Source organism: Myotis yumanensis, unplaced genomic scaffold (assembly GCF_028538775.1).
Source record: "Myotis yumanensis isolate MYYU_CA2020_CCGP unplaced genomic scaffold, mMyoYum1.0.hap1 SCAF_4, whole genome shotgun sequence".
Lineage (NCBI taxonomy): Eukaryota > Metazoa > Chordata > Mammalia > Chiroptera > Vespertilionidae > Myotis > Myotis yumanensis.
This window is the reverse complement of record NW_027223755.1, coordinates 17258809-17268245: the sequence shown is the minus strand read 5'-3', so window position 1 is coordinate 17268245 and position 9437 is coordinate 17258809.

The following is a 9437-nucleotide window of genomic DNA, read 5'->3' as shown; positions in this document are numbered from 1 at the left end:
CGCCGGGGGCAACCCAAGCCTCCTGCTTGCTCTAGCTCCATGGCTGCCACCATCTTAGTTGGGTTAATTTGCATAGTTGCTCTGATTGGCTGGTGGGCGTGGCTTGTGGGTGTAACTGAGTGACAGAGTGATGGTTAATTTGCATCTTTCTCTTTTATTAGTGTAGATGGTTGAAAAACACAAAAGAATAATATGATATGATAGGTGAACATTATATACAATTCAAATTTCAGTGTCCATAAATAATGTTTTATTGAAACACAACCATGCCCATTCCTTTACATGTTGTCTATGGCTACAAAGGCAAAGTTGGCTAGTTGCAACACAGACTTATGGCTCCTCAATCCTAAAATATTTACTCTCTAGTTCTTTACAGGAAAAGTCTGCTAAGTCCTGGCCTAAGTGGACCAAAATCTGACATCATCATTTTCCACGTTTTATGTAAAGTCAGGCTACACTTGTCTATTTGATTCTTTTAAGACTTCTCCAAAGGAGATAAATTCTGATCCATTTTACTGTGATTTGGCAGAAAAAGAAAGGCAGATTTATCTATGTATGTAGAACTATTCTAATTGCCCACATGGGACATTTGTTCTAAGTTCCGCCTTTACCTTAATTAATTTTAGTGGGTAATTAATGTTGCTAATTCATTCCACAAATGTACCACCCTCTGCAGCACTTTATCTAAACATATATAACCACTGTTGCACCTGCGCCAGAACTTCTGATTTAAGTAATATCAAAACAAGCTTAAGGGCTTGTTAAAATGGAATTAGATTGGCAGAGGTGAATTTTGTTCTCCTCGAAATGCTGGCACTTCTCCCCTTTCCTGCATGGTATCCACTTAATGGCTTTCTCCATTGAGGATGGCACTTTTAGAAATACTGCTAGTGTGTAGTTATTCCAGAATCATGGCTCTTCACATTCAATGCAATCTAAAGGGACGTCTGACTGCTAACAGCAACTTCATTGCTTTAAAAAAAAAATTGCAGGGGACATAAAATGACAACAAAACAAAGGAGTTATGAATGATAGGACAGGTGGTTAAAAGAAGCTTGGAATTTACACCTTTGTCTCTTTCTTATGATATTTCTTTCGCCTTTGATTTTTCTATGCCTGGAATGTTTTCTTCCCTTTCTTTCCTGGTCAAATGCTACTTCAGGTCTGAGCTCACATCGCTGCCATAATTATGCCTTTTCTCTGTCAATCCAAAGCACTCCGCGTGTATCTTTATTAAAACATTTTTATATTATATGACAGCTAATTTTTGTTTTGTTTTATTTTTAACATGTCTGTATCTTTACTGAGATTACTACCTTCTGAGAGAATTTTAAAACTGATCTGTTTCAATAAAGTAATTTATCATTAAAAATTAAAATTTTACTTCTAGTCAGTACCATCATAACTACTTGTTAGAGGGAAAACCTCTCATTCTCTGTCTCTCTCTCTCTCTCTTTTTCTCTCTCTCTTTCCTTCCTTCCCTCTTTTTCTCTCTCTCTCCCTCTTTCTGTAAATATGCTAGCAGGAAAGTATAAGAGACATTTATAGCCCTTGGCTGCCCACCACCCAAGCCTCCTCATAACACCACCCAGCCCCGTTTAGAAGTTACCTTTCTCCCAGGTGCTGTGCAGTTCTGGAGTGATGCTGTGCCCACTCACCACAAACCACGAAGAGGCAGGCTGTCTGTCCCCAGCCCCATGCAGCCAGGGGCAGCCAAGCAGACCCTCTCCAGGGCCCTTTACTCTCTCCACGGAGCAGCTCAGGCTGTGGGGACTGGATAGAGGCTATTGATCATGGTGATCACATTCACTCTGCTCCTGCTGAGTGATACCAGATTTCTACTTTCTCTGGCATCTCACCACTTTCCAGACCCAGACCTCCAGCCTTGCTCTGATTGTCTAACAATATTTGTCCAAAATGTTCCTTTTTGTCTAAGATGACAACTATTACTTTCTCTGACTTACAAGCAAAAATCCTGACTGATAAAGGTAGTATCAGACAAGAATTACTCAAATTTACCTGAGTATGAAAAAAATGCCACTGTATTTAGTGAATAATTATCAGCATCCTTATCATCATCATCACTATTTAATGATCCTTTACTATGTGGCATTTAATCCTCACAAAAATTCTATAAGGTAGGACAGTTCCCATCATTATCATCTTCTATGGATAAGAAAGCTGAGGCAGAGAGAGGACAGATAGATCAGTGTTGCAGGGTCACATGGCTCATAAATGGAGCTTGGCTCCCAATCTAGGCAGTCTATATTTACATTTCTTATTCTCAATAATAATAGGAAGAACGGTATAATTCTTGTTACTATTGTAGTTGATAATAATACCTAATATTTACTGTGCACTTACTACATACAAGCACTGATCATCTATTCCTCATAATACCTTATAAAGTATCTTTGAACTTTGTAATGTAAACATCCTTATTTTACAGATAAGAAAACTAAAATATAGTGAGATTAAACTACTGGCCCAATTTCACAAGGCTGGTAATTAGTAAGACCAAGTTTGAACACAAGCTGTCCCCAGCCACACACTCCGCTGTCACCGTGATGGCCTCTCTGACAGGAGCTTTGCAAGCAATTCCAAGAGACTCAACCTCTAAATCTATTGTTGCATAAACTAGCTATGGGACCTTAACTGTGACTTTGTTTCTTTGCCTGTAAGATGGAAATAATATTTACAAACCTCTAACGTGACTTACAAGACTTTTATGAGGGAAAATGAGATGCAATTTTTAAATATTTTGAAAACCGCTATTCACGTGAATACTGGATTTTTTTGAATCTGTGCTTTTAGAAACTTGAGAAGCCATGCTTTTTATTGTCATTGAAGAAGTGCATGCATGGGTAAGACTAATTGCATTTTAGAGAGCTCGAACAGTTTAGGATACATAGTACAACTCTCACAACAAAGAATTATCCAACCCAAATGTGAATAGTGCCAAGATTGAGAATCCCATTGTTATCTAGATCATTGTTATCTAAAACTTTGTTCTAAAAGAGGCTTTTGGCTGAGAGCAGTATATTTCTGTTTTGCTTTGTGCTTTTTTCTGAAATGGCACCTGGAGATTTTAAAGGACACATATCCTTTTAGCTGCGTGTGGATAATTGGGAATCACCCAACACAATTGCTTTTATGCAGGGCTTCTCGCCCAGATAATTACATATAAATGCTACCAGTGAATCACTTGATACATGATTGCAATTTTCAATCAGGCACATTGAAAGGAAATTCAAATAAGACTTTTTTTTCTTTCTCAAACATCAAAACAAACAAAAAACTATTTGGTAAGGACACTAAGATGAAGGGAAAAGAGTAAGGTGAAGATAGAGGAATGCAAATATTTTCCAATTTTACCTCAAAAGCAAAGTAGAGCTCAGCCAAAAATAAGATTCCTTTCCTAAGCCAAGAGCAACCTTCTAATTATAACCTCCAATTTTTTATCTCAGTACATACGTCCCAAATGACCAGCAACTGTGATTACAGCACAAAGATATTGGGCTTTGAATTGACTCCTGTTCTCCACCCTCCTATCCAAAGTAGAACCACTGTTAGGCTACTGATGAGTCTATCGCTGTCCTTGGTCCTGAGCCTCAAATTTCCCCTCTCCATCCCCAATAACAGGGTTGGTCCCAAGGACTCTTTCAACCCTAACATGCCATGATGCTAGGTTAACAATTACCCAGACAATCATCTTGTACCTGCTAAGGCTGGGCTTCCAGAGATATGTCTGAATACACATAGAATAAGTTCATAGTTCACTAGGTGCGTATGTCTCCAGAGTGAGATAAATAATTCTTTTTTCTTTGCCTTAAGACCTAAAACAATACCATGTAATTGTCAAAGTAAGCATCAACATAATTTAATAGCTATGTCAAAGATGAGTGTTGTAAAAGTAACTTTCTCCTTAACCTTCTACATCATAATAGATGATAAGTCTAAATATCCTAAAGAATTTCCTGAAAGATCATAATATTTTATTGTAGAAATTAAGTAGTAACACTAATAAACTTACAGTAAGAAAGATAGCATACAATATCTCAAACTTTACTCATTTGGAAATAAAATTGCAAGAAAATACCTTTTTTAAAAAAAATGGCAGATATTAGCTCCCAGGTAACTATTCCCCAATTGTGTGGAATCATTTTGTAGAATAATTATGGCAATTAGGAACAGGGGTTCTGCAGGAAGATTACCCATCTTTCCTAACTGTGTGATCTTGGACTTCCCTTAATCTTCTGCATTGCAGTTCTTTTATCTGCAAAATGGGGGTAATACTCATAAACTCATGCGATTGCCATGAGGTTAAGTGAGATCATTCATGAAACTGCTTAAAACAATGTCAAATGCAAAGACATTAATAATTGTATTCAATCATTTATTATCATTAGCATTCATAGTAGCATTACTGTTTTCCATTTACTGCATCTTATCTTGCTGTCAGAATTTTGACTCTGCTGCTGGTACTTCTCACAATGTCATGCTCTTCAGATATTGCTGACTATACCTAAGTGATTGCTATAGAAATTCCTGCCTCTAGTCTGGAAATAGGATATCACCCATGTTGGTTTCAACCTGAACACAAAAACAGGCTCCTTTTTAATTTCCTATGTACAAGTTAAATCAGATGATTCATTTTAATAGGCTGTGCTGAGGTTAGAGGCCATGGATCAGTTATAAAGTAAGAGAAATAATTTATGACTCTTCATAACCAGGACCATCCATATCTTTTGGATATTTCTCTCTCTCTCTCTCTCTCTCTCTCTCTCTCTCTCTCTCTCTCTCTCTCCCTCTCTCATATTTGGCAACCACTTCCACTTGAACAGTCATATATTTACTCCCACCACAAGCCCAACACTTCCTTCACTGTTTTGATGACTTCATGATTTAAATCTAGAAGCAAACTCACTCCTGACCCGCCCCCCAGTGAAAAGATGCTTTGTACTTCATCCCTCTTTAATGACCTTATCACAAAATGCTCTTTCAAGATGATTCCTGATAATAAATAAATAAATAAATAAATAAATAAATAACATTCAATGCCCATGAAAATCCCAGTAGTGGAATGGTCTATTTTATAGACTCAAAAATATAGGTAATAGTTCTTATTAAAATGCTTACTGTCCAAACTTAGAAACAGAATAGATTTAGATAAAATTGGTGATATAGGCCTATTTGGAGAAAAGTTATACCTCAATTTTCAAACTCTTACTACTGGATATCCAAAATTTAAGATATGAATAGATTCAGATAATTCACAATAGTCCTTATTAGATGAACTTTCTATTGGAACTCTCACTATTCTAACTTAGAAACTAAATAGATTTGAATAACAAGATATTAATGTATTATAATAGTTCAAATTTCATATATTTGTTAGAATCGGGTTGTTCGTTCTTACCTGTGTTCTCATTAAGGTAGAAGAGAGGATGTACAAATTTATTTCATGAAGATGACATACTCCAAAATCAAAATCTGGAAAAGAAAATACCAAAAAAGAAAAGGTAGAGAAATATAAAAAATAATAGGTCTCTATATTTGTCACCTATGATTAAATGAGCATTGTTTTAAATTGCTATTTCCCTGGGTGAAAAAAAGCTAAAATTAATTGAATATATTTTTAGTGTATGTTCCATTTTTCAAAAGCCTGCATTTTCTTTATTTCCCAAGAGGTTAAAGACTAAAAACTCACCTCAAGATCTGAGGCCAAACATTCTTAATTTTTAAAATGTCTCTAGTTAATTTTATTTTTCAGATTTTATCTTTGAGCATACTCTATCAAAATCAAGGTTTGAATTTATGACTTATTTTGGACTTTGAATGTGATCATAAAATTATATCAATCTAACAATAAATATGCAAGTGCCCCCTTTTGCTGAAACTACCAAAAATATATATCACTTTGATAATATTTTTAAAATATGTTTTTACTTGTTAAATAATAGAACTAATGTGGATTCATGTATGCATGAGCCACAGGTCAAGAATAATCAGTAATAGCAGCAGAAATCACGACCACTGCAAACCTGCTCTCCCCTGAGCCAAGTGATTCTTAGGACTCAGTGCTTAAGTAAGTGGGTGGACAGGCCAGTTCAGAGACAGTGAGTCAGTTGGGAAATGAGGATTCAGATCCCTGGGAAGGAGCACAAACCAAGTAGAACAGATGCCCACACAGATGGAGGAATAGAGGACAGCCAGCAAGCAAAGTATTCAAAGGGCTCAGGGTTTCTTGGATACGGTAACTGAACATAACATTAGGAAAAGAAGCAATAGAATAGAAGCATAAGCCCTGTGTGACTATAGACTAGTCATTACCCTACAAAACCCTCGTTTTCTCACCTGTTATGTAAGGATGTTGGAGTAGATGAACTGTGAATCACATTTTAGTTTTAAATTCAGTGATTCTACACAAATCATTTCCTTTTACTCCTTTGTACTTTGAAACTGTCAATTATATTGATTAGTGAAGGAAATTAATAAAATATTAAGCTAAAAAATCAATGCATAATAATTTTTGACTGATATGGTGTGCATCATTTATGTCAGGGACTTCCTATTATTTTTTAAATAAGGTTTTACTTTGCAATTACAGTTGACATACAAGATTATATCAGTTCAGGTGTACAGCATAGTGACTTGAAATGCATATAACTTATGAAGCGATTGCCTCAATAAGTCTAGTACTCATCTGACACTATACATAGTTATTAGAATATGTTTTAATTATACCCTTTTGAAAATTAATAATTTTACATCAGGGTTCAAAAGAAAAAGATAAAAGGCGACCTGGAGGCAAAATAGTAAGAGAAACTAAAAGATAATTAAAAACTGTGCTTGTATCACAGTCTTTTCATAAGTCATTTTTAAAATCCATAAATTATAAACTACTTTATCTTGAGCCATTGACCTTCAGATGCTTCACATTCTGCATTGATTTAAAGATATCATTCAATTATGAATGAGCCACTATTTCTTGGAGAATCTCACCATTACCATTTTATTAGCAGAAGTGGAAATAAAGACAATTGATGAAAAGGCTTTGTGTAAAAAGAAATATTTTCCACTTCCCACAAATTTAATCTAAAGATATAGATGCAAGATCATAAAGTAAAGATAAATGTAACATCAATTTAGGTAGAAGGAATTTATAGAAATCATATCCATTTATTTAACCTCATTCATTATTTAACCAATATTTTATTAGCCTAGAAATCTTCTGTCCTGTGGTCTTAGAATTTGTTTAAATTTGTACCACTTAAAGAACAGAGACTAGATTTTTCACTGTCATAATGGTTCCTGTAGAAGTATTTTGTCAGAGTAAGCTAGATTTTCCCAACTGCTGGTGTAAATTGGCCAAATCAAAATCATCATGTGGAATCTGGACTCTTTAAGGTACACTATAGTAAAAAGCACCGTTTTCTTTGCCTTATCTTTTTAGTATAAATTTGCATATTATTATTTGAACTACTTTGCCATGGTACTTTATGTTATTTAAACTCTTATCCTTTGTCATGTGGTCTTCTCCTAAGCTAGCTGACTAGTTCCACTTGATTTTTATAAATGTCAGAATATCATTTTGTTAAAAGAAATCTCATTTTTATCACCCAGTTCCAAGAAATGAAGTGGTTGCAAATGTCTTCTGAGCAAGGTATGGGCACTAACAAAATTCATTTTCTGGCAGGAATGAAAGCACACATAATAAGTCATTTCTTCTTTACCGGTAATACACATGAGCAGCATACTCAAGCAAGCAAAGAGATGCCGCCGGCAGCGATTTCCAACCTTTCCATCTCATGGCACACATCAACTAATTACTAAAATTCTGTGACACACCAAAAAGTATATTATATTTTTTGCCAACCTGACAAAAATATAATTTTGATTTATACACAACAGATGGCTATTGTTGTGTTGGCTGTTGTCATTATTTTATTTGACAATCTAAAGGAAAAGAGGTCAGTGCCTCTGACTAAATAGTCAAGTTTTGACATGCTTTAAAATTTTGTGTGGCACACCGGTTGAAAATCGCTGCTGTCAGTCAAATGATTTCCTGGAAACTGAGAGTGTTACCCCTCAAAACATAAGTAAACAGGCAAGCATGCTGAAAAGATCAATATATCTTAACCAAGCAATTGTCTTCTGTTCTTTTTTCAGTGTCTTTATTACTTAACTATTAAGGTTGCTTTTCTTGACCTATTCTTTAGTGTTTTTGTAGTGTTCATCTTAGAGAAACTAGGAAGAAAATGTTTATATTTTCATTAAGTCTGCAAAACATCATTTTACTTTGTCACTAAATAAATGTCTACTGTGTATATTTAGATCCAGAGAACTTTGTGGGTAAGATTTTTTAGCATGTTTTTTGCATAGGTTTGGGGAGATCTATTTTCCATTTTTGTTTGACCTTACTTTCAACACTAGACTTCTTGCACATGTAACTGCTTTTATAAATTATGAATGTTTCTTTTAATCACAGCAACAGAATTTTATTTCAAAATATCCTTCTCTGACATTGCTGCCAGAAAAAAAAAAGTGCCATGGTAGGTAAAGCATAAAAATAAAAATTCTTTTGAAAATTCTTCAAACACCAAATACCTTTTAGAAGTTCTCTCTAAAGGTAAATAAAAAATAATTAGAGATATACCACTTCTAATTAGCAAAGTCCTTCCCGTGTTACTGAAGGAGAAAACTCCATTAAATATTTGTTGACACAACAGACAGACTAATGGGAGCTGACCAGAAGCCATTTATCAATATCACATTTTTTTTTTATTTTCTTTTTAGACATTGCTGGTCACCAATAGAAAGAGGTGGATGAGGGCTACTGGGTTTCTCTCCTGCAATGTCACAACCACAGGATAGCTTGCAATGAAAGAAGCCTCTGATGAAATGTAGCCATGCACACAAGAAGGAAAAATAGTTACACATCCATTCACACATACAATCATGTACCTGTTCTGAAAACCAAATCATGGTTTTACTTTTCCGCCTAGAGGTACACAGATCCACTTTGCCTAATAAGTTTATTCAAAGCAAATGTGACAGTATCCTAGCAGCAGGATTAAGCTAATAGGCTAGGCAGAATCAAACAGCAAAATCCCCCATATGCAGCTGCCACAGAACTAGTGTGAATCCTAAGCCCACAGAACTCTCCAGTAAGGCTCTCAGGCTCATCAGAGTCTTAAAACCTGTTCACTCAAGGGGAATCGTGCCTGCAAAATACTCCATCAAAATGTCAATGTCACAGACATTAAAAAAATCCTAAAATTCATTTGAAACCACAAAAGACACTGAAAGCCAAAGCAATACTGGAAAATAAAAAGGAAAAAAAAAAAAGTTGAAGTCATCACGTTTTCTGATTTTGAACTATACTACAAAATAATATGGTACTGGCATGAAAATAGACATAAGGCCAATGGAAC